At 37.4% G+C, this 25,470-nt stretch overlaps 1 long non-coding RNA gene across 1 annotated transcript; it reads right to left on the bottom strand.

Moving 5' to 3' along the window:
* Window positions 1–296: 296 nt before the first annotated feature.
* LOC129363966 (uncharacterized) lies at window positions 297–4,180 on the bottom strand. Its single transcript, XR_008606370.1, has 3 exons — window positions 4,091–4,180; window positions 501–551; window positions 297–423 (listed from the first exon to the last, which is right to left on the bottom strand). It is a non-coding gene; the product is annotated as an uncharacterized LOC129363966 (long non-coding RNA).
* Window positions 4,181–25,470: the final 21,290 nt, after the last annotated feature.

Below are 25,470 nucleotides of genomic sequence, written 5' to 3'. Positions count from 1 at the left end.
AGGGCCATTTTTAAAATTGGTAATTTTCTCAAGCTTTTAATTGTCTTAACTAATGAAAAACCAAACACCATTACTGATTAATGGTGTTTATTAGTTAATTAGTATTTATAAAAGTAGATAAAAAAGTTTGCCAGTCTCTTCTTTTTAAGAAATTTTCACAGTTTTGATCTGGCTTTCAGACAAACAACTTGATCGTATCAGCTTAGCAAGATCATAAGAAGTGCTAAAACGTCAGCACTTCTTATGACTCATTTGATTAATTTTAGAATATGTGATCGAAAATCACTTGCCTTTATGATTTATTCTTTGCATAACTTCATATTGTTCAGCGATCAGGTTTCTTCTAGGACCCATGTGTCACCCTGCATGCTTCTGTGTACGTTGAGTGTAATTGAAGGAGATGGAACATGATACGGAGAAAACCTAAGAAACAGACCAGTTTTGATACGCTACAGTAAACTCGGCAACAACAACTTTGGGGATTCTTGAAAAGTCATTACCTGCTGACACAATCAGGCTTCAGTTTTGGACTCAGTGGTGCAGGCGTTTTTCTGAAAAATGATGCTGAATCTCAAGTACAGACAGGGTCAAAATACGACTTATAATAATTTGTGTCACAGATTAAATGGTCTTTACAATAATAATTACAGACAATTTGGTCTAGTTTTATGAGACGGTGGATTTTCACATTTTCAGTCTAAACTATCTGAGGCACTCACCTATTTGATTTAGTTCTGAAGAAATGCTTTATTAAGAACATATTCAAAAGTTTTAGGCTATCAACAAAACATGTGCTTGAAAATTAAAGTTTAAGGTTATTCTTTCTTTACACTGATCTAAACTGCAGCATAGTGTGGAAACAGAGAAAAGCGTTTATTGTGGTGCTGCAGAGGTCCTGACAGCTCATCTCTTAAAAGGTTGAGATGAGTGTTAACAGAAATATTTTGGAAATTGTTTCTGATATATAAAAAATAAATTACCAAGTTGACTGAATGTTGAGGATTCACATTTTTGACAGGGGGACAGGGACAAGAAAAGCTTTTCAAAAAAAGTGTGGTTGGAGTAGCATTTGTATGTTTCATTTTTCTGCTAAGTGAATGATTATTTGATGGAGTAGGCAAAAATAATTAACAGCTGCTGCCCTAAAAATATGCTTCTCATACTTTTTACATTCCAGGCCACCAGATGCTGGCATAAGAGCTGTTTTGACTGGATCAATGGTTCTAGGACATTTTAAAGTGGACTGTACAAAAACTGTTGAAGTACAGAAAGTCCAAATCTGTTGAAGGCAGGCCTTGCTGCAGTACTGAGTCTCCTCTCATGCCAGATTTCTTTAGGATCTTTTTAAGTATGAAGCAGAGTGTAGAGTACATCATGATATTTATCTTGAATGACAGTACTCTGTACACAGTCTGTAACATTTCTCTTTTACTTCTGCAAAGATAAAACACACATTTCAGTTCTGATGGCCCAATATTTGACCCTCATTTATTTTTTAAAGGTCATATTTTTTTTTTTGCCACTGACCTGAACACCATGAAGCTACCAATTAAGTTGGGTGTTTCTATTGCAGTAAGTGTAAATGCTATGATTGTGAGCTTGAGGCCTTGGTTGTGATGATTGCAGGAATGAAAGCAGTGACTCTTGGAGGAGAGAATGTGGTGCTTTTACTCTGCTCAGCCAAATGTGAAATAAATAAAAAGAAAGGGAAAATGGCTGCTCCCCTGCCTTTACTTGTGGTCCCTTGCTCTTTGTTAAAACCATATCTCAGCTGCTCCATTGCCCCCAGCAACATTAAATCCCATTAAATTCACCTTCATTAAAGCAGTCCTCTCGATTCTTTGCCGCAGCCCTGGTGCGGGCCTCTCAAGGACAGAGTAATAATGAGGGTGGACTGGATTTAACCTTGAAGAGTACAGGTTTTCATTTCCAAATCAATAACTTATGCTTCAAAACTGCCATTAGATCCAGGGTATAATTTTCCAACTTTAATTGTGTGGATTAGGTTTCTCCAGCAGCGAGAATGTATTTCTCTTTAAGCTTCAGTGTGGAGATTAAATTTATTTTTATATATTTTCTCCTTAAATAAAAATTGACAGCTTGCACATTTTGTGCACAAATTTATGTGCATGTGTACAGTGTGGTGAACAGATGGGAAAACTTAAGGAGATTGTATTTCAAAGAGTTTGTCCAAATAGAAGTTATAAGGCGGTTGGTGCAATTTTCTGCAGAGAAACCAAGGAAAGGACAGTATGCTGCTTGGACTTTTTCCCTTCATCTCCATCCAGTATTGCAAACTGTGTCATCATTCACTATGAGAATGCAGAAGTATAAAAAATCTCCTGTACAGCTATGTAAGACAACTTTTGGCAGTCACCTGCTGTCAGAAAAAGCAGAAGGAATTGCGTATAAAAGTAACTCTTGGTTGACAGGCATGATGGGAGTGGGTGAAAAAAACTGGTTGACCTTCAGGGAAATGGTTTAATCTCCTATCTTTTTGAATGTTTTAGTGGGACACTCTCTCTTCAGTGGGCTTTGCTGTCATTGTCACATGATTGTATTGAAAGCATTAACTTGTCCTGCGGTGATAATTTCTGCCCGACATTTTAATAATGGGAAATATCAGGTCTTTTCCCTAAATTGGGGAGGGCTGAAGGTGTGGTGATCACCAGAGCTTAATTTTTTAATCAACTTCTCTTTTAAACGAAGCTTTATTAAATTACAAACTCACGCAGCAGGAGTACGGCACAGGGAGAGTCTAAAAGAAAAAAAAAAATAGAGCTTCGTGGTATAATTAAATAAAATTAATAATAAAAATACCATCTTCTAGCACGGAGCGAGGAGAATAGGAAGGAGACAAAACCCACAAGCTATTTCATGCTTCGCTTTTCTTCCATTCTTTCTCATTAGTGTTTCAGGAAATTTACCATGTAAAATTATGAAAAGAAGAAAGGGATGCATTGTCTGCAAGATATCGATTCAGGGTAAACGGAGACACATTTTCATTCATTTTTTTCCCCCAGTTATATTCAGTCACTGTGTTCTGTGGATTGAATGGGCTCATTGTTGCTGCTGTGGCAAAGAAAACAGAAATGATTATATTTGGTTGAGTTTTGGTCGCTTTGGTGAGTCGTAAGTACTGAGAACATAAACTAAATTCACAGACAAGACAGTCTGCAGTCATGACTTCAAGAAGACAGATTTCAGTCAATTTTAATAAGCAAGTTTTTTTTTTATATAGGCCTACTGAAATACTTGATCTCAGGTAAAACTTTTCACAGAATTACAGATTACTACACAAATAAAACTATAACAAAATATCTGGAATTACAAGCTGATATTGAAAATCATATCAGTAACACAATTAAGCTATTTTGGTGAAACCCAGCCTTGTTCTACGCTATTTCGTCTGGATCCTCGGCTATAGAGAAACGATTGCTTGCTGGAGGCATCAAGTTGAAGTTTTAAATTTTACCCAATCGCTAACATTTGGTTATGACCAGTGATGTGCGGTCAGGGGAGGCAAGTGTCATCATGCCATGGAAAAATAATATACAATAATAAAATAATTTATATTGCTATATTTGTGGTTTGTGCTATGAAGCATTTATTTTTCATTTAGCTTAACTAATTTTGATTATTTTGTTTCTTCAAAATCGCTTAATTTTCGCAATTTCCTATTTAAATACTCCTCTATACTGAAGGGGGTTCAGAAAGAACCGATTCGAGCTGGACGGGCAGTTCTCTTGCATCATGGCAGGGGGCGCTCATGATCCCAGACATTGTGACTCCACAGCTGCAGAGCAAGAGACAGTAACAGCGAGCTAGCCATGGAGCTAGCCATACAGTAAAGTCAAGTGCAGCGATATATTTGTATTTTCTCCTTTTACCACAGCAATCATTTATTAATAATCACAAAACCATTCAGCCTAAAACCATACTACTGCATCAGACTGCATGTTCTGCTCTTTGTGTGGGAAATATTTGAGTGTTTTTTTTTTTTGTGGCGTTCTTGCTATGGCGACGAGTCTGCCCGTAGCTGCGCTGATACAGAGCGATAAAGACGTGGTATTGAGTTGTCATGACATACCGGTACGCAACGTGCTAGTTTGATGCTATGAAGGTTACCGGAAGCTGCAAACAACCACCGTCCACTGCGAACAGAGAAATGCTGATCCAAACGAGGCTCTTCCGCTCTCATTGCTTCAACTACAGACAAACTACAATTCTAAAATGACGCAGAAAGCTGACGTCATTATTCACGGTACAGGCTACAATTAAGCTACAAGTCTGCCACTTCATCACCTTTCTGTTTCTTTCATATTATGTTACTTCTCTTTCTCTTAACAGGAAATGTTTTTATGTTTTTCTCTCCTTATAAATAGGTCAGCAACAATCTTCTAAAATAAGTGTTTATCTTTTAGTCATGAACAAAAGCAAACTATATCAGTGGACTAGAAATGTATTTATAGTGTTATTTTGCAAGCTACACGTGTGTCAGCAGAAAATCCAAGAGTTAACGTTTGTCTTCCAAAAGTGTATGGTGTATTTACTTTTTTATGACGACAGCTTCGGTATCATGCTGTCTGATTAGGTAGATTTACTGCCTTGGTGTTTTAGTGACCTCAGTAAATGCTTTTAGTTTTTCTCTTGAGTTTTGTGCTCATTATTTTTGCACAGCTGTCTGTCACACATGGATGTCATGATACTATAATCTAATAGTTTCTGCATTTTCTAGGTGATTGCTGTAGTTTATAGCACTCTAGTGTCAGCCAGCGATGGTCTTGCGATTTGCACACAATTGTCACTGTAATTTGTCTATAAGGAGTTGTTGAAGATTGTAAGAGACTCCAACCTGCAGGGAGTACTTCCACTGGGCCTTTCCTCATCCCAAAGCATTCACAGGCCTGCCAGTCCTTTCACTACCAGCCCTCCCAGCTGCAATCTTACCAGCAAAGCTTACCTTTTCTCCCGCTGAGTCTAAACTGCAACACTAAGTGCTGCAGGCTGGGTTGCTGATGTTGTCATCTTCTGAACTCAAGAAAACTTTATCATTAAATGTAAAAACAACAAAAATAAGTAACCAAAAATGTCTGCTGTAAGTTAAAATTAAAGGTCTGAAGTCCAGATTCAGCAAAAGAAAAATAATAATAAAAAAAGCTTTATCCTTGGTGAAATTGTTATATTTTTACTCTTGGCTATACCTTTTTCTTATTCCTTCTTATGGCACAATATTTCAGCAACATGCACACATCAAATTATGCAAATAAGGTGATGAAACACCTAAATTTTGTGTGTTCAGCTTTAATCTCTTCTCTGCTCTTGACTACCTATTTAATTTAACTTTTTTTTTTTTCTTTTTTTACATCTGCAAATACAAAAGTCTCTAACAGGTCTTTTTAATAAATGTTTTCTATGGAAAGTGACTTTACTCAAGTGAATTCACTGCTAGGCCCAAAGTACAATAATTAACAATCTAATTTATTTCAGTAGATGCGGGTTTTACTCCTGTTTTTAATCCTGCTCTGCTCTGCATACTAATGTTAGACTGTAAAACTAGCTTTTGGTTTTAATCTGATGTATAGTATGAAGACCCAAATGTCTTTTTACCAAAAAATTTTAAAACATTGTCACCAGAAAGCAGTCGATATATCCTGAAAAAATTAAAGCGCATTTATGCACTCTATGCTACCAGCTCATCCAACCCTCTGTAGCATGACATCTAATGCCTGTCCCAAAATCTTTGGATGGACTTCAAAGCCTTAAATATAGTAAATCTTATTACAGCACCTAATATTGTACATATAAGTCACCACAGAGCATGTAAGCTGGAGTAATTCAGTTATCCCAAACCTCTCCCAGCAAATGCTCTGAAGTTTTACTCTTGCTCTCTCTCTGTTATGAAATTTCACTTTTATGTCTGCCTGTCAAACTTTTTAATGCTCTGATTTCTAACCCACTGGCAGTGTTTTATAATTAGATTATACTTGAGGAATAACCAGAGTCCAGAATGCCAATTTGTGTCCCAGACGGTGTAAAATTTGTTGTTACGTTGCCGCCAAAAAGTGTAGGTGAGAGCAGACTAAGTCCTGAGGCAAAGAGCAGATGACTGCTGCTTGAATATTTCACTTCCTTCTCTTCCTCCCATCTCTGTTCCTTCTATGCCAGCAGATATCAAAGACATCTGAGGAAAGATAAATAACTGTTTCTGCAGACCAACAATTGCAGTGAAATGTAGATATTTTTACATAAGGAACAGTAATGACAGAAAAAGAATGGTAGCTGTGACAAGGGTTTATTTTATCAAGTTTATTTGGAATTTAGCACACACACACAAAAATTTAAAACATGCAATTAAAGTACTATCAATAGATTTCTGTTCCATGTTTCAAATGCTTGTTTTAACACTCCACATTCAGGTTTATATAAATACATAATTGAGAGAGAAAATACTTACCTTGGGTTTGAAGGATGTAGTGGACTAAAGCAGTGAGCAGCTGCAGGTAATTAGAGCTGGCTTGGGATTCAAAGTAAACATGGACGGTTTCCACAATCAACAACATTTACAAATGTAGGCAAAGGAAGCTACTGAATTTGTGAAGAATGTGCAGTGGGAATGGTAAACACAGAACTATGAAGCCAGCAGATGTTGAAAATCAAATACATGTGGCATGTGGCTAACAGGACTGGGGCCTTATTCTTCTGATGGGGGAATGTCGAGCTCTTCGGGGCTCAAAGACAGCTGTTCTCAGTTAAACCTAACAGGTTAACATTCACCCAGGCCCGGCCAAAAGGAAAAAAAAAATACTTTCTTCAGGGGAAACTCACTTCAGTTTTGCATATCTGTGCTTGCTACTGATGATTGTGAAATGAAGTCTTGTTTTTAAATCCTGATCAAAGCCTTGCAGAAATTAGTTGTAATTATTGTCTTTTACTATGAGAATTAAAGTTGCAAGAATATTTTAAAATTATTTTATTTTATTATGTATCCAGTTTAGGAGAATCTTTCCATCTTATTGCATCAGCTTCTGGGTGCTAGATAGTCTGCTAAAAATATTCCTGTTGGATATGTGGGGAGACATAGCTGTGATAAATCATTGAAAAGTAAAACAGGTGCCGATACCGACACATGAAAAGAAAATAACTTGTAAAGAAACTGCCGTCCAAAACCCAGCCGCAGTCAGTATTCTCCCTTTCTGAACGTCTTTAGTTTGAGAAGCTAATCTTGTCCATCTAACAAGAGCAGAAACTCAAAACATCAACACATTTCATGAAGGTTAAAGTAAACTTTAAAAATTATGTAGCTTTACGTTATTAAAGCTAAAGTTTCATCAGTAATACTTTTAGAACTAATTTATGTCAGATCATGATTTCTTGGTAAATGTCAAGTTGTCATGACAGACATTTTGAATAATGTCAACTTTGTATTAAAAGTGTCATGATTTACCACATGACACTTTATGACAACAGTCATAAACATTCATGAAGACTCGCTCATGTTCATGACGGGGCTTATGTGATGTTTATGACGGTGTCATGACAGTCTCATTCACAACCTGTCAAATAAAGTGTTACCAATTTTGTTATTGAAAGAACCCAAATCTACCTTAAGTCCAAAAAAACCTGCTGGTATGAAAGGATAGTGTTACTTCTTCTATGATGTCACCATCCCTTTCTTAATTATCATCTAACCAGCTGGGGATCAAATTCCAAATCATTATGCACAGTCTGAGTGTTCAAAAAAATAATATTTTTATAAAAGTGTGAGACAACTTCCTGCTGAAGGCACTATGAGCATTCCGTATGCCAGAGTAAAGCAGTTATCGCCATATAGCTATAAAAAAAATGGCTTCAGAGCAAAGTGACCAAACTCACGAATATGAAAATCAAGCTCTGAAACAAATATAAAAGGAAGAAAGAAATCCCATAGAGATATTTCCCATCTGAGTTGAAGTTAGAATATGTTTAATTGGTCTCTGTGAAAGATCGCTATGCTAAATATTAACACACAGAACCAAAGTATTTTCCCCACGGTCTCTTTGTAATGTCATGGTTTAAAACAACTGCCTGAAGCTTAGACCCTCACATTTTAAAAGTTATGATTTCATACATGCAAGTGATCTCATTTTTAAATCTTTTATAATTTGATATTTGTTTATTATGTAGAGAAAAAATGTTTACATAATGACAAAAAATACTTCAACAAGTGGCAGTTCACAATTTTTTTTTCTGATAATTCCTCAAAAACATTCAGCTTTACAACATGCTCTGATTTTGAAACAAAGGAAAACTAGTTTTGGTCGTGTGTGTTGTTGCTAGAGAAAGATCCTATGTTTTGAAGACAAAAAGTATGAGGAAGAAAGAAGTCATAATTTCATCATCTCATTCAAAAATAATAGGTCCATTTAACACATCTGCCTTGATTTTATCAGTGGCCTTCTAGTCCTTGATTTACAATGTTTGATTAAGATCCATGCACATCGTAAGGTTAATCCTATTACCTTATCTGTTTTTGGTGATTTAGCCTCTGGGAGGTTTCAGTCTTTCTTTAGTTAGTGAATCTGCAGATCAAAATAAAAATATTTCTGAGGAAATGTTGGGGAAAAAAACCCTTTATGTCAGAGTGTATATCAAATTGGGAAAATGAAAGCTTTCCTATTAATTCAGCTTATATTGTAGACGATAGTTCCAAAGACCGGTGTAGATATGCCAGATAAGATAGCTCATATTCGCCGCAACTACTTCCCATTGGTTTCAGTTATTGGGAAATATACATTATGTATTTCATATTAAATCATTTCTAAAGTTAGCAGTAGCAGGATGGTCGAATGGTCAAATCCCCATTTAAAGAAACGAGGTGTTTTATCGCCAGCGGGTTATTGGACAGAGTTGAAACCCTCCTTATCCCCACAGGTGGGCTAAGATCATTAGTTTTAGTTTTTGATGTGTTTGGCCTTTTGATGTTCCTATGTTCTCTTTAGGCATCCCGGCCTGAAGGATATTTAATACCACTCCTACAAATTTCCAGTTAGGAATAATTTGAACTGAGGATCTGTTGAAGAAACAGCCATTTAAATACATTGGTCATGGTTAAAGAGGCATAAAATGAAGTCAGATTAAACAGAGCACCTTTTTCTGAAGGCTTGGTTTAGTTGAGTATGGGTCAACCAGGGGCAGAAGAGCCCAGCGAAAACGCTTTAAATTTTATATATTCATGCGCGCGATGTTAAACAACTGGAAGACTTGGACTTTAACATGAACATAGAATCATGTAAGGGTGTGAGTAGAAGTCCAAGAAAGCGTGTTTCTCAATCTCCTTGTATGAGAAACATGTTAATGTATTGGTATTGCTTGTAGAATAGAAAATATACAGCAACCTGTGTACATAAATACAATAAAAATCTAAATGGATACAGAAAAAATATCAGGAACACAACAGCAGGGATGAAATTGAGAATTTCATTTCCGAGTTTGTTTTATCACTGCACCCTGTGTACATTGTATTACCCTGTGAGGAAACTTCTCCATGTCCAGAACCTGGCACATTTTCACTCTCCTGAATGACTAAATACAGTTTATGTAAATATGACATCACAATTTTGATATTCATGTGCAAGTCAAATAAGAACAAAACAAATACAAATGTCCAGCTTCTCCAGAGGAATTCACATGTAATTGTTGTGTAGGTCAGTTCCACACACAACAAGCGAGGACCACAGACGACCCATCTCTGTCCTGTAATCTTCATTTCTCGTCTTTAGTAATTAGTTAAAATTTTCAAATCACTTCAGGACTTTTTTTGTTCCTAACTTAGTTGTCCTTATTCTATCATGCTACAGTGCCAATGCAATTAACCCTAAGAAAGTTCATTAAAAATTAGGTAAATCCCAATTATAAATAGTCTAAAAATAGTCGTCGTCATGTTAAATGGATCACCTAAGGTCTGAATGAATATCTGATTTGATTATCTAGTGCCACTCTGACATATTGTGTCACAACGGATATCTGCAGTGTTTTTTTCAAGTAGGCTTGTCGCAATAAGCAAATCACTTAATCGCATGACAAATTAAAATGAGCTTAATATTTTCCCTTTGCGTGATTTTATAATTTTTTTTTTCTCTCATTGTACAAAAAACTGGATTACAAAGACTTCAGTCTGGTGCATTGGTCTCAACTAACCCTTTTTTGAAGGACAATTTTGTTTACATAGCCTTCATAACTCAACTTATTTGTTTTGTTTATTTATTTTTTGTATTTAAAATGTTTTACAGCTAAAATGTAAATGCTCACTGGAATTTAAAACTTAACGATCTTTTCAAATGTGTTCTTGCATTCTTATGCCATTACCATTATACGACTTGAAAATGGTCTCAAAACAACAATAATATTGTGTATCGTAAAAACTTGTGGGACAATTTATCGTTGAGCAAGATTTGTTATTGTGACAGGCCTGACTGTGAGTTGAAATCATGATTTCCAAATGGATTTGCCATCTTTTAGTCATTTTCAACTTTTAAATGAGACCATAAGATTCCTTAAAGAGCATGTCTCATGGGGTAGAGGCTTTTACTTAGCAAATACAAATATATTAATACATTTTGAGTAGTTACAATCAGTAGAATTACGATGATAAACCTAAAAAACATACAGATAGTTGTAACAATAAAAGTTTAGTATGACTTTAATGTACCGGATATAGTAGAAACATTTTGTCTAAGAGACTCAAGAAGAAACAGTAATGGATGCCGAAAAAGTCAGGTCTTTATAAATTTATGTCCACTTATGAACAGACACATTGACCCGGAATTGCAACTCACAGGTATCCTAAATTATTAGTGATTAGTTTGCTTTGGGTTTTAAGATTAACGATGATTAGTCACAGGTATGAAAGTTTTAGTATCTGTAAGATGAGTAAGTTTATTTGAAACTATTGGTCAAAGTATTTGGCCAGGGTATAAGGAAGACTCTTCCTCCGTAAATACATGCATGTTGCTGAAGTTTTACTTCATCCTTCAGCTTCCTTTGAAACAAAAAATAATTTGGGTTCATGGATTGTGCTTCTATTACACACTATCTAGTTCAACTTGAACTTATATAACTCGATAACAGGGAGTAGTTAATCTGTGTGATGTTTTATCCTCTACTTTGGTTTTCCTGGTGCTGGGAGGAGACAGTGGAATAGGTGAATGTCCTGTAAGTGAAGAACTGCTGTGGAATAGGCTGTCAGACTCTATTAGCCTAAGCAATCTCTATCTAAGGGGGAATGTAGCTTGTGGTTTAAAAGCAATTTCCATTACCTGGTTTCATTTTATTAACTTCCGTACCATTACCAGACAGCTTCCCTTTGACAGTTGTTCCTCCTTTTTGTCTCATCCTTAGAAATCCATGTGGAAACTGATTGTGAAACTTTCCCTGTACTGTTCTCTTACATTTACCAAGCACTGTGTCTCAGCCATGTATACGCAATTGTGCCAAAAGTGTATATAGTGTGTACTACGGATATTAGAGCTGCTGAAATAACCTTCTTGACATCAAAAAGGGATGCAAGTGTCCTACAAAAATGGCTCATCTGTATGGGTATTTTTGAGCAGCTGTAAAGGGAAATTTGCAGTAGCATGGCTGAGGTTCTCTCATAGATCAAGCAATTTTTTTCTTCATTGAAGAGCTGCTGACTTTTGAATCAAGTGCACAGCACTAGGCTGGGCTAATCCTGCTGGACTGAGAAAAATCAGCAATATCTATTTACTTCATGACTTCCGCTGCTGATAAAATCTGCTATCCATGAATAAGACTGGCTTTTCCTTCAAGTGGAGAATACTAGCATAAAACTTGTGAGGCACCCCTCGTCTTTACTACCACTTGGGAGCGGAGTGAAATGGAAGAGGAGGTGAAAGGCCATGTTTCTGCCACAGCATTTAATTAGAAAGACTGGATACTTTGTGCTCTGTTCAGCTGCTTCAGGCATTCTTTAATTGCCCCATTCCTAATTTCTTCCAGCAGCTCCATCTGTAAAGTTCATTAGTATTCATTCTACGTCTGCATTTGGGAAAGTTGATTGCAAGAATATTATATTTAACTATTTTTTTTTTCAATTCCTTCTCTGACTTCTTGCATACATTGAAAAGCATTTATAGTAGTTCTGTTGGAAAGTCTTTTTTCCTGAATGTGAACACTCTTTTAGGGAACAACCTTAATGGTTTAAAGTGACAAATAGTTCTCAAGTTATGAAAAAAATATTTTAACAAATGTTTTAGAGTAAACAAGATGATTTTCTTATATTGAAGGTTGATAAAAGAACATCAACAAAAAGACCTAGATGTAAAAAAAAAAAGAAAAAAAGAAAAGAAGAAGTAATGATAACGCTGTCCATTGAAGAAATTAGGAGAGCTTTAAAAGATTTTCTCTCAGATTCTCTCTGCTAAGTTTTAGAAATATATAGTTAATTAGTTGCTCCTCAACACAAAATTTGAGTGGTGGGAAATACCATGACAGAAATAAAAGTGAACTCATAGAATAATTGTTGTAAGAAATACTGATATCAGGGGGTAATTGTTAAAATTTCACTTTAAGAACGTGCTGACGAGAATGCCGGCACATCTGAGATTTCTTTAACTCAATAAAAATGGCACTATTAATACAAAGTGGTTATTAGCAGAATAACACTGACCATTTCCCATTTGAACAGCAATCATGTGGAAAATCTGATTAATAGAAGTTTTTCAGAAGGTTGAAAAAAGAAATGGAGGACTAATTATGCACCCTGAACACACATCTCACCAGCAACACAAACTGCATGCAGCACCACCCCCTGCCCTGCACTATAATATCGGGTTTATCTAGCTACTGGGAATGGTTAAATCCTTCATGGAGGAAGCACTCTGTTGGTAGGATTACTTCAGTATCCACCCACCGTTTTTCTTCTTATTATCACTTTTCTTTCTCCAGCAGGCGAGCTTAAGGCCAGTGTTTTAATGTTCGGCTCAATCCAATCCCCAGCATTTACACAGGATATAGTATTTATTTTAGCTAATCACGTAAGTATTATGCCAGGCTTAATATTCTTGGTGCTTGGTAACAGGATTAGGTGTCCAGTGGTTGAAAGTCAGGCCACAAATGTACGTTTTAGATGTACTTTGTCAAAAAGTTTTCCTTTTTTAAACACTGAAAGAGTCATATTTGCCAGTCACATATGAAACTCTACTTTTCTAATTGACCATGAAATTGGAAAACCGTTTTGCCCATTAATGCATTACTCTTTCTACTCAATCCAGAGTGTGCCAGAAAAGACACAGGAAACCTGAGTAACATAAAGTAAAATAAAAATCTGTTGTTGGTAAACCTTATTTTTTTTGTGCCCAGCATTTTTGATTTCCCAAATCTTTTTTTCCCTTGAATGATTCACATGAGACTGCACTCTGCTGCACATGCTGTTTAAAAGGTTCATTTTGAACTTACAGCCGAGGCTGACACCTGAGGACCCCTGGCTTTGATTGATTGCCGGGACCATTGATCTAATTTTTAAACCTTTGAATTTCTTCTCTGCATCCTTCCTTTTTTTTTTCTCCAGCAAGGTTTGGAGTAAAACTAATTTCCTTGTGCTTCATGTGGAGCTTAACTCTCTATGGTGGGGGAAACTGCGGTGAATAAATAAATAAAAAAGCCCAGGAAGCAGGGCTTTCACAGTGACACAGGGATTTTTATAGACTGGATCGATTAAATTTGTCTTATTTGGAACAATGGGACATCGTAACTCAGTAAGAGGTAATGTGGTTGAAAATGCCCCTTGCTGTGCAGCCATTAGGTGAAAGAATGTTACCATGAGACTTTTCGCATGCAGGGATTTACGGAGGCATAAGACTGGTCTGAGCTAATTAGAATCAAGAGCAGCCTAGATAGCGGAAATGTGGGTGGGCATCCTGGGTTATCAAGACCTGCTGCGAGAGAGAGGGGGGAAAGAAAAGACTCCAGGGCATGATGGAAACCGCCAGTGCTTCTGAACAGAGAGGAAAGCTGGTGTCCTTTTGCTTTTAGCAGTTTAAAAACATCCTTGGCCATCAAGGTTTTTCTTTCATTTTGCTGCACTATTATATGAAAGTAGAACAATTTAAGAATGCAGTCTCATTTAGCAGTGAAATGTGTAAAACCCAACAGGTCAACAGCAGCACAGTGTCAGGGATGATTAACAAATACTGAAAAATTAACAAGCATGTGATTTTGAACTGCTTATAAAACTATCCCAGTTTGACCTTTTGCATGTTGGTGGATCATTTTATTAAATTTTCTTATTTTTGGTTAAACTGGTTTAAAAGTTAATTTTAACCACATTTTGCTGCAGCTGCAAGCCTGTTAGTGTGTGTCCCTGTCAGCTTTGACTAGCTAGATACTCAAAATAAAAATAAAAATCCTTAGTTCTTACTTGTTCTTCCTTAAATATAACACAAAATCAGTCAGATTGGATGAAGAGTGTCTTTGACCATCAATTTTAAGTGGCTTAGACTTTGACTAGACCATCAGATCATGTGCATATGCTTTGATATAAATGGTTATGTACATTTTGGGGTTATTGCTCTGCTAGACGGTGAACCTTTCCCCCAGTTGTCAAACGTTTTTAATAAATACCAGTTTCTTTGCCCTCTATTTAGTTTCATCCATCTTTCCATCTATTATAACAATCTTCTATTCCTTTCATTCACATCGGTGCGTTGAGCAAAAGTTTTTTGTGGTGGTCCCCACCCTGTAAGCATGAAGCCATTACCAGCATTGTAGTCGGTGGGTTTATTACAATCCCACCACACATTGCATTTTGTATGTAGACCAGAAAGATGAAAATACCCCTCTATCTGAGTAGAGCACCTTCTTTCAGCTGTTTCCTCTCCCCTACCTGGTGTTTGGTAAAACACAAGGACTTTTTTATGTTTTTGCCATTTTTAAACATTGTTACATTTCTTTCATAGGAGTCATATTTATGGAAGTGATTTTCTTCACTTAGGGTTAGGCCATGATCTACCATGGGCACATCAGCATGAAGTGGCAGCACAATAGAATAATTGTCTTATTCTATTGCTTAAATAAAAAAGAAACAAATTTGTTTTTGAAGTCATGTCGTGCTCCCTCAGGTTATTAACCTGAAAAGGCAAATATGGTTTAATTTGCACAAACTGATTGCGATGAGCATTATGACTCTACAGGATGACTTAAGAGTTTGTAATTTGACCTTGTGGGCTTATTTACTTGAGAATAGAATAAAAGACATATGTGCTGCACTCAAAACTTATCCCACACTAATTCTTATTTTTATTCTTATTTAAAAAAATTATCAAAAGATTTCTTAAGTATTTTGCTTATCTGAGGCATTGATGGGTAAATGGACTGAACTGCATTTTGGGAAGAATTCTGACTTTTTTATACTGTACATACATTTGTCTTATTTTATTGCTTAAATAAAAAATAAATTTGTTTTTGAAGTAATGTCGTGCTCCCTCAGGTTATTAATTTTTTTCAATTTGGTTTATGACCCTAATTTTTTGCTAAATTTTTAAAAAGCGTTCCCTTTTTTCCTGTCCTAAAAAAAGGACAAAGCAGTTTTTCCTTTGTGCTCTTTTGTGTATGTGGTGTGCATGTGGTGTGCTCGCAAGAAGCACTTCCCTGTAAGTGTATTCAGATGTGTTAGTTACTATGTCAGGGAAGGATAGAAACACAAAGTGCCTCAGGACATTATAACAAACTCCCTTGTGCCACCAGCCCCCCCGACACAATTACCCACTCATGTCTAATTGGCATTTGAAGCTTCTCTGCTTGATCGACCATGGCCACATCAGCATGAAGTGGCAGCGCAGTGCTTGCCAAACTGCGACTTAACTGGTATCACGCTTTGTTACTCTCCTAGCTACTTACATAATTTGTTGATGTAAATTCACTCTGCCTAATTAGCATCGTCAGCCTCTCATTTAATCTGAACAGACGTGGGATGCAGTCAGTCTCCAGCGCTGCTGTCCGTTCTGCTGATTTTACTAAGCGGTGGCGTACAGACCTGTCGGTGTGCTTTGTGGACCTTTCGTTGCAACTTGGCAGAGCAAATTCATTTCTCAGTAAAGTTTAAGCGTGAAGAGTTGGAGGAGTGGGCAAACTTTTGAGAAGAGTGGTCAATTTAAACAGGTTTTGGTTGTGTGTTTGAGAGCTTGTAATATGAAAATAATTTTATGAATAATGGAAAAACGGTGCTACAAAGATGAATTTGTCAAATTTTACTTGAAGGTATAATGGAAAACAAAAGATGGTCTTTATTAAGAAGCTCTTTTTTCATAGTTATTGGTATGACTGAAGTCATGTGCTCACAGACTGTTACATCTTTAGCTCATCAATTCTATATGCATTTGTTTGCCAGTACACACGACACATCCAGTGCTACACAAATATAAATGGAAAAGATTTTACTAATATAAAGGAATGACCCAATGTTGTTGGTTGGTTGTGATTGGTTGTGATTCTCATTTTAATTATATTTAATATGAAGTCAGAGTTGCAAGAACATAAAACAATCTATAGTCGCTGTTATTGGATTTTTGTTATTGATGCCCTTCGTTTAGGTTTTATTACAACCCTGTGATGCTTGAATGAGATGCTCCATGTCAGCAGAGCTGGTCTGATGTGGACCGAGCCTCCCACTGCTTCAGTCAGTCAGGATATTAGATCAGACTGGTGGTTTGTGATGGTGGCAGGGTCAGTGAGCATCTCATTCGCATATCCCCCCCCTACCCCTCTGCTCCCTTTGATGCTCACCCATTTGCCTCTCCGCTGCACTGCGGGGTAATCAGGACAGCGACACTTTATGAGAGAGGAAACGACAAAAGGATTTACACACAAAGCCTGTCAGTGGAACAAACCTTTCTTGCTTTCAGAGTTTGAACTTGCATGCCTAAGCATTTCAGTTCAAAGGAATGGAGTACAGTCAAACAGACTAATTGTTTGTATTCATTTGCATCTTAACATGTCAGATGCATGTGCGCGTATTACTTAGATTTGAAGTTTTATATATTTGCTGCTGCATGTAAAGTAGAAAACTAATCATTCCAAATGCCTCTCAAAGTTTTCAGAATTCTAGTTACTTTCAAATAGTGATGATGAGCTTTGCTGTTTGGTCAGCCGTTGTTTTACTAATTTACAGAAATGTTACTTTATTGACTGACCTACATTACCTGTATTCAAGCAGCTTACAGTAAAAACTCCAAACAAAGTGTTTGGAGTTTCTTAATTTCTTACAAATTTTAACAATTACATAGCGAAAGGCCAGCTGAACCTTTACATGTTGGAATGGATTTGTTTGGAAAGTCGTTCATACCTTGTGGATAATGAATGAATGTTTTATTCACGATTCTTTGAGAGAACATGCTGATGCTTTGATGTACATATCAGAGTAACAATTATGGTCAAAACCAGAGCAGAAATCTAATTTTTCTGAAAGCTCCAAGAATTTTATTGTATTATTTACAGTTTTTGTCACGAGCGGACTGGGCTCCCTTCAAACTTTTTAAACGTATTGATAGAGTACCAGTTTGTCAGGTCTTCAACCTATCTCTTTTAGACAATATCAATTAGAAGATATTTCTATATCTTCTAATTTCTTCCTCTTGGCTAAAGAATGTGAGCTGCAGACTTTACTACCACTATTTTTGTCTCAGGTGAACACTGATGTCCAACTTTGATGTTCTAAATGTCAGCGTTGTCACTCTTGAACAACCTTCAGCCATGTTATCAGTGGCCTTCTGCTTGCTTCTTTTGTGCATATTTGCACATTTCTTAAGTGCTGTTGTGCAAATAAGTATAAATGTCACAAGTTACAACCCTGAATACAATAAAAAAGGAAATTATATAATATAGACTTTAATCAAAGAAGATATTAAAGCACCAGCATGTTTACTGCTAATCCAAAAGTTCCTATTTTTAAACGTTAAATGTGTGTTTTTATGCCTAACTATAAATAAGATATTGTGTGTTGCTCATCATTATTATATCAATGTTGAAAAACAACTTTTATTCAAAAACAAACTTTGACAAACTTTTCTTTTTTGCAAAATTAATAAAATCCAATTTAACATTTCCATGGTTGTATTTATCAGTCCCTTTACCAGTTTTTACTGGCTTAATCTTAAATTATTTTAAAGTTACAATCACTGCATATCAAGGAGACTTGTTGACTTATCCACAAAGTTAGATTTCTATTAGATTTCTAGTAATGCGCCCCAATACTTCATATTTCATAGGGAGGGCATATTTAACAGGGTTTTTTGAAGATATCTGCTAGGCTTCCGCACAGACTTTGGTCAGTAATAAAGAAAAATTTCCCTCAGGGTAAGGCTCATAGGTGCTGTTTATTTTGACCAATGGAACCAGAGCCTGGAAACCAGAGGAGCAGCGCTGCTGGAATTGAAGCAGGTGGGTTCTGGGCTTCAAAGACCTAAAGATAATCTTGTGGAAAAAAATCTAAAGCTGGGCTCAGAAATGTGCTGAACATCTACGAGCTTTTGCTCTCAAAGACACAAGGCTCATCATGTGGTTTGAGCCAGTCCAGGAATGCTTTGATGCTGCTGATCTCTGAACTTTTGTTAGTTTATTTGACTGAGTTTTAATGTATAATATGTATTCCAAATGCCAGCTTCTCTTTAAAGAACTTAAAGGAAATCCAGAAGAAATAACCTTGGAGTTGAGAGCTTGTGCAAAAGCATCGGTTGATTCAAAGGCTCAGTTGCAAAGTCATCTATAACACAAAGGGAGAAGTGCTTGGCCAATAGGTGGATAAACTGCAGCCAAAGATGGCACCATGTAAGCATAGAAGATCTTTTTTTTATCAGGCTTATATAGTTTTTAATTTTCTGAGCAGAATGATAATGTCGTTATATCGACTGGCTTGCTGAGTTACCTCTAAAAATTATTTCATTAAACGCAGAACCTTGGAATTGGTTGTTTTTCTCAAGGCGTCTAATATTACTTATGACTTTACCACATTAATTATTAATCATAAAGGTATGCGTGCAGTTTTTTGTCATAAAAGTCTCTTTATTGTGCCTTTAAATATGTTGATTTGAAGGCAATATACTAATATGTATTTATTATAATATATATATAATATTTATTTAGATGAATTGGTTTTAAAATAGCATGAATACAACAGAATCATTTGCATCCTAAATACTGCTTCAAACTTTTTTTGGACCAAATTTTTCATCCATCCTCACTTATTTCCTTTCCACATTTCTGGAGTTGCCTGAGTTTATAGCTTGATGATGCGAATAAATTATTGTATCATCTCTGTTATGTGAATTAAACTTGCAGGTTTTCAGTTTTATTAGGTGCATAATAAACTTGAGGCAAATGTTGCAAAGCTGCATGTGAAATCAATGTTTTCCATGTTCTGCATGCACAATATTTGAACACTCTTACTTTTCTGACTTCACATGGATAACACAGTTATAGCACAACATATGTGATTATAAAGACAGAATGAAAAAAAAACTGAAACAGGAAATGAAAGGACCTAAATGAAGATTTTTGCCGAATAGACATCTTGTGACAAACAGTAAACCTTTCACAGTATGATTAATTTGCTCAACTTATCAAAGTATTTACATTTGTTTGGTATTTAAAACTGGGCACCATCAAGGGTCTTCAAACATAAAATTGGCCGAAATTTAAAAAATGTATATCATTTTGTTTTAAAAGAGGTGCATTTGGAGAGAGTAATTGTGTTTCTTCTGCCTGCAGAGGGTGATATTGGCCTGGAGATCAACTCATGTGTTTTTAAGTAGCTGAGCAGCATGCACTGATTCCCCCAGATATCTGCCTACATGTGTATTGTATGCAAGAATTTCATTATAGGATGACAGCCTGTCTATTTGAGCAACTCCGTGCTGTTTTACAACTGAGCCACCCTTTTCTTGCACAGGGAGCATCGCACAAACATCCGGTGGATATCATGAGTCTGTCTTTGTTCATCTAACTGTATTGTTCATGATACAGCATCTATAAGGGCTGCGGAGGCAAATGAACTGAGAGGTAGTTTTGTAATTTACCAGAACATTAAACAGAGATTTAAAAAGTTAGGAGTATTTAACAAATCCCATTTGGTAGAAAATGGTGCAGGTGAGAAGCTGCTCAGCAGACTGTTGGATGAAAACAGTCCATAAATATGAGAAATAGTTGAGGTTGAAGAATAGGCTACGGAGGTGGGAGATGAGATAGCGGCGGTTCAGATGGGGCCCCCCCTCCTGGTGCCGGCCGTCAGAAGGAACGAAGTAGCCATTTTGTGGCGAGTGCGGTGGTGCGGCAGAGATGAGATGGTTAACACCCTCCTGCAGTATAGCTACCTTCCTCTCTCTCCCTCTCTAATTTTCTCCCTCTTTCTTTTCCTTGCTCTTCGCTCAGTCGACTATGAAGACACTTCATCTTCCCTGACAGCATGACCACTGCTGCACGTTCTGATGCGTTCAGCATACCTTCATTGCATCATAAATAAATCAGAGAAATGACTTTTTCTCTTTTTTTTCCCTCTCATATCTGCCTTTTATTTTTTCCCCCTTACAATGCCTGTTATCTTGCAGGGTCTCTGGGAAATGAAAAAAAAAAAAAAAAAAAGTATGTTGGTCCATTTCCTGCTCTCCTTTCCTCTTTCGCTGCTCTTACTAAATGTGTGGGATCATCACCCTCCAATCCCCTTTTACATTATCTCAAAGGAACAAAATTATTTTTCCTCTATAATGATATTCGATTCTTGCCATGACATTATCTGCTTTAATTTTAATTTAAATGTCATGGATGTGAGGGGTTTTCCAAATTAATGTGTGCAGAGGAGGATGCAAATACAAAGTTGAATAATGGAAACAATGTGATGTCATTTCTTCTCATTTTAAAAGGTTTTGGGAATGCATTGTATTTAGGTGTACCAACAACTCAGTTGGTTTGTTATCATACTGGGACCACATAAAAATAAATCTAAAACACACAAACCAGCAAACACATCTGCACATCACTGTGGGTCTACAGCACACGAACTGAAAAGGTTGATGGAAAATTAAGGTGGGGGGGAAGATTGTCAAGAATCCCTCCCCCTAGCCTCCCACTACCCTTCCTGTAATCTCCACTCCTCCACGGGTAGTCTCAAACCTTGTGTTCGTCCACCACCAACCAATTACCTGGCAACCCTGCCCTTATCCCCAGCACAGGCATGATGCTGCTGCATGATGGGGTTTTTGTATATTGAATTCCATCTCCTGGTGAGATAAAGGGTGTAGGAACAGGGCTCTGCCGCTGTGCTAGATAAGTGTTTCTCACAAACCGTTCCTCACTGCTTCTTCTGACACTGATTGTGGAGAAAAGAGACATAGGGGACGGGGAGGAGGGCGATGAGGGAGGGTTTCAAGATGAGACCAAATTTTCAGAGGTTTTTTTGTGTTGTTGTTGTTGTCTTATTTAATTTGTCGCAAAATAAGCTCAGATTTAAAGCTGTGGCTCCATATTAGATGTCTCTCATTTATAATTCTTGTAAATGGCTATCACTATTGATGGCAATATTCAAACATCAAGAGAGAAGAACTCTTTTCTTACCAAACACCAGATGTTACTTTGGGGGATCAATACTTTATCTTCATTTAGCACTACAGCTCAATCTGCAGAGGTGACAGTTATGGGATGAGCATCTCTATGGAGTATCAGGTTCTATTCTGCTCCATCCCTTTCCTCTCAGTCTTATTTGTAATCTGTCCTGAGTTGTGTCCCTTGGCACCAAAGCCCTCACCTGGGTCCATATATCTGTCTTCTGTTTGACCGTCTGCAGGGAACCCTCACTGGTTGTTCTCGTGATGGACTTCCGTTCATGTGTCAAACCTGCAGGCCGTTTGACAGTTCAGGGCAGAAGTATTGAAAATAATGCAGGTATCACAGGTTAAAAATAGAGGGCCACAGATAAGTGCTTGGAAAGTTGAGGCAGAGAACTTTTTTGTATGACCCGTCCAACCCCTGTCCTCCCGCTGTTTTTCAGAGGGTTAATGGAAGCTGCCTTGAGCGCAGGAGAAAAGATGTTTCCAGTTAGCTCGAATGAGTGATATTCAACTGCTCGGACACTAATATGCTTCAATTGAATTTCTCCCTTTGTCAGAGGGAAATCTGTCCCAGCGTAGACCCTCCCTCACAGCTGTGCCCTTGGCTCTCTGCTGGCTCAAGCATCGCTGAGCCAAGCTCCTCAGAGGTCAAGTGTGAGGGGTCAAGTTTAACCTGAAACCAGACAGAGAGGGGGAGCGGAGAAGGTCCGAGGTCACTACTGTGCCGCGTGCTGCTCTGTGCCACCCTGTGTGTTTCTGTTCCTGAAAGATTTCCTTTAACATGGAGAGTTGAAGCAGAATCATTTGTGAACCACATTTTGCTTAAAATGATTTAGTAATGCTAAATATTTCTGACCTGATCTTGCTGCATTCTTTGTTTTTTTGTTCCTGCAAAAATATGTTATGAAAATCTAATCTGGCTGGTTGACTGAGAAGCATTTGATGTTATGAGCTAGCTGCAGTCTTTTTAAGCCGTGTGTAAAAAGCATTTCTATCTGGATACATATCAGAGCTTCTGAGCGGGGCGGTGTACAAGGCTGTCTTATTGCTTTCACATGCTTTGAGCTTAACAGAGTTTGTGTTGCCCTTCTGTTTTAGTTTTGCAAATTGCCTGTGGATCTTGAATCTGTTCCTGTACATAAACATCTGCATCTCCCACTTGATTTCTCTCAGTCACACACACTGCCAGTGTGAGTCGGGCCACACCTGGAACAGATAAAGGGTCTTTCATGTTTGCAGGGCTATCCCGAGGTCACAGAGAGCTGGTGTTGAGAGCTAGTTTTACTATGAGTGAGTGTAGCTGGCGGACAAATGAAAAGAAACCATATACATCCAGGTGTTGCAGAAGTAAGGAACTCATATTAGTTGCAATTTCTTCCTCAATTCTTTCTTCCACCCCTATAGAGATCTGCCCCTGGCATCATACCATACCTATCTATTGCAGAGTTGGCTCTTCAGGAGAAAGATAAATGGAAGTCTGCATGGTGCCTTTTGAATTATCAACAGTATATTATATGAAGAACAGTGTACATTATTGTATGGTTGGAATTTATTGGAGATTTTGTGCTCCTTGTTGAACCCTCCATTGACTATTAAAGTTTATGATATACCTCTATCTACAAGCTTTTCGTCTGGCTTTAATTACAGAAGATTATATAGGAAGACTTCTCTACAAAGTAACTTTTCCAAAGAAAGTCAAATGGTATCCAAAATGAATATAGACTTCTCAACATGCTCATAATCTATAAATATTTCCACATTTTACTACCTTACCATGACAAACTGCAATGTACATATTAAAAGGAGTTTTTGGACAAACACTCCTTTTGTGTAGATGTCACTGGATTTTATTTAGGGGTTTCAGAATGGAGGGGACTGAATGAAAATGCATCGCTAGTATTTTACATATTGAGAAGTTGGCTTAGCTTTTTTCAAACCAATGATGTTGTTATTTGAAACTAGTATTTTGTACATGACTAGGTCTAAGGGTACAAATACTTTTTCACAGCTCTGTATGTCGTCGTTTTCTTCTAGTCACTTCCCAGCTACCCGTAGGGGTAAAATGTCAAATAACAGTGCTTGGAGCATTTTCTTATAGACCTTTTTTTGTCTTTGAATGTCACAGCAGTGGACATATACACTGGGCTGAGCTTCTATTTATGCGGCTGTGTGAGTTCATGCTTTAATGTGAGTTATTGAAATAAACAAATAGGACCCTCCATGCCTCCTCTCTCAGTCCTCTGTGGAAGAATGGCACCTGTATTCTTGTAAAGTTTCTGTTTCAGGTGTAATTCCCTGTAAAACTCTCTATAATTTACTGCCCTTTGGGAGCACTCGCGCTCTCAGGGTGTGAAAATCAATAAGATGGCGGAGAGGGATTGGGCACACACAACGGCAGCCGTTAGGGTAATTCTGTAATGGCAGTGGATGAGGTTCAAACTATGTAATGCTTTATCCGAAGCAGATAAATGTTTTACAACACCACCGTTTAACCCATCCTGCCCACTGTACCCTGCCCCCAACTCGGAGGTTCTACCCAGGGACCACCCCTACAGCTAAAGTGCATACCATAATGATGGTAATGGTATTTCATCGAATGTATTTACGTGGGCACGGTTCATCCACTTTTCACCCTGAGTGTGCATTCAGTCTTTATAGTGCAAAACCTCATAAAGCTGGGCTGTATGCTAAAATGCCTCAGGCTGTCTTCAACTCCCCCCTAGTTGTTTCAGTGGGGAGTCGTGTGGAAAACACGCATTGAATCTTACAAGATCGTACATGTATAATGTAGAATAGAGTGGGTCATGGAAACCAAAGGATGAAATAATCCTAATTTGTTGCACTCTTAGGCATGCAGAGTGCATTGTTTTCCCCATAATGAGACTGATAGGTATCACCAGCAGAGCTAATTGTTGTTTAAAGTAATGATGAACACAATGTAGCACTGCTTCTTGCATTTTTCTTTAAATACAGTGAGGGGGAAAGCTTTTGAGGAACTGTGTGTGTGTATGTGTGATAGTTAGGAAATGGCTGATGAGGGAGATCCCAAGCTGAACTGCATCTCAGTCTGTGTGACGCGTTTTCACTTTGACAGGGATACACAATCCTCTCCGCGAGAGTGGCAGTGAGAGATCTCATTGTGCCTGCCGGGATTGGCATCTTCAGCAATCACTTGTTTCTGATCTATTAGATAGCCAAGGAAATTAATTTTGATCCAAATGCATGGTCGGAAATTAGATGGTGAAATTGTGTGAAAGAATCAGTGATTGCCGTAACCCCCCCCTCTCTCCTCCGCCATCCCTCTGGAGGTACTGATAAGTGCTGATCTCAGTGACACCATTAATGAAAAACTTATTCAGATTCAGGAAAGAACAAAAAACTGTCATTGGCAATGTTGTAATTAACTTTCCTTTTTCACCAGGCCCTTGAAGTTATTTGAACCACCCATTAATAGTCTCCTAAAAGCTGGACACTAACACTCAGGTCGTGGTTAGAAACGGACCTTTGGAAGTGCTGCCCTCCATTTCACTTCCTGTTCACACATCCAGTATGAAAAGAAGAAAGGATAAGCTTTGCTGGATTTAATGTCTATGGTGCAAGAATATATAATTCATGCTGTCAAGTTGCAGTTCAGGATCTCTTTGGATGATACAGTATACTAATACGTTATGTTGTTTTGGACTGTATAAGAGTCGTTGTACTTGCTTTTCTATATTTAGGCTTTTGCTTACCATTTATTATAATTGGCTAATTATTAGTGTGAAACTGGCTGTGCCAAATGCCACTTCTCACTTTTTAATTTGGCCAGGCACAATAAACAACGTTCACAGTGAAGCAAATAAAAAATGAGAACATTTGGTTTTTAGTCTTATAATTGATC

This window comes from Poeciliopsis prolifica, unplaced genomic scaffold (genome assembly GCF_027474105.1).
Source record: "Poeciliopsis prolifica strain line A6 unplaced genomic scaffold, Auburn_PproV2 SCAFFOLD011, whole genome shotgun sequence".
Classification (NCBI taxonomy): Eukaryota; Metazoa; Chordata; class Actinopteri; order Cyprinodontiformes; family Poeciliidae; genus Poeciliopsis; species Poeciliopsis prolifica.
This window is presented reverse-complemented; position numbering and strand designations above follow the sequence as displayed.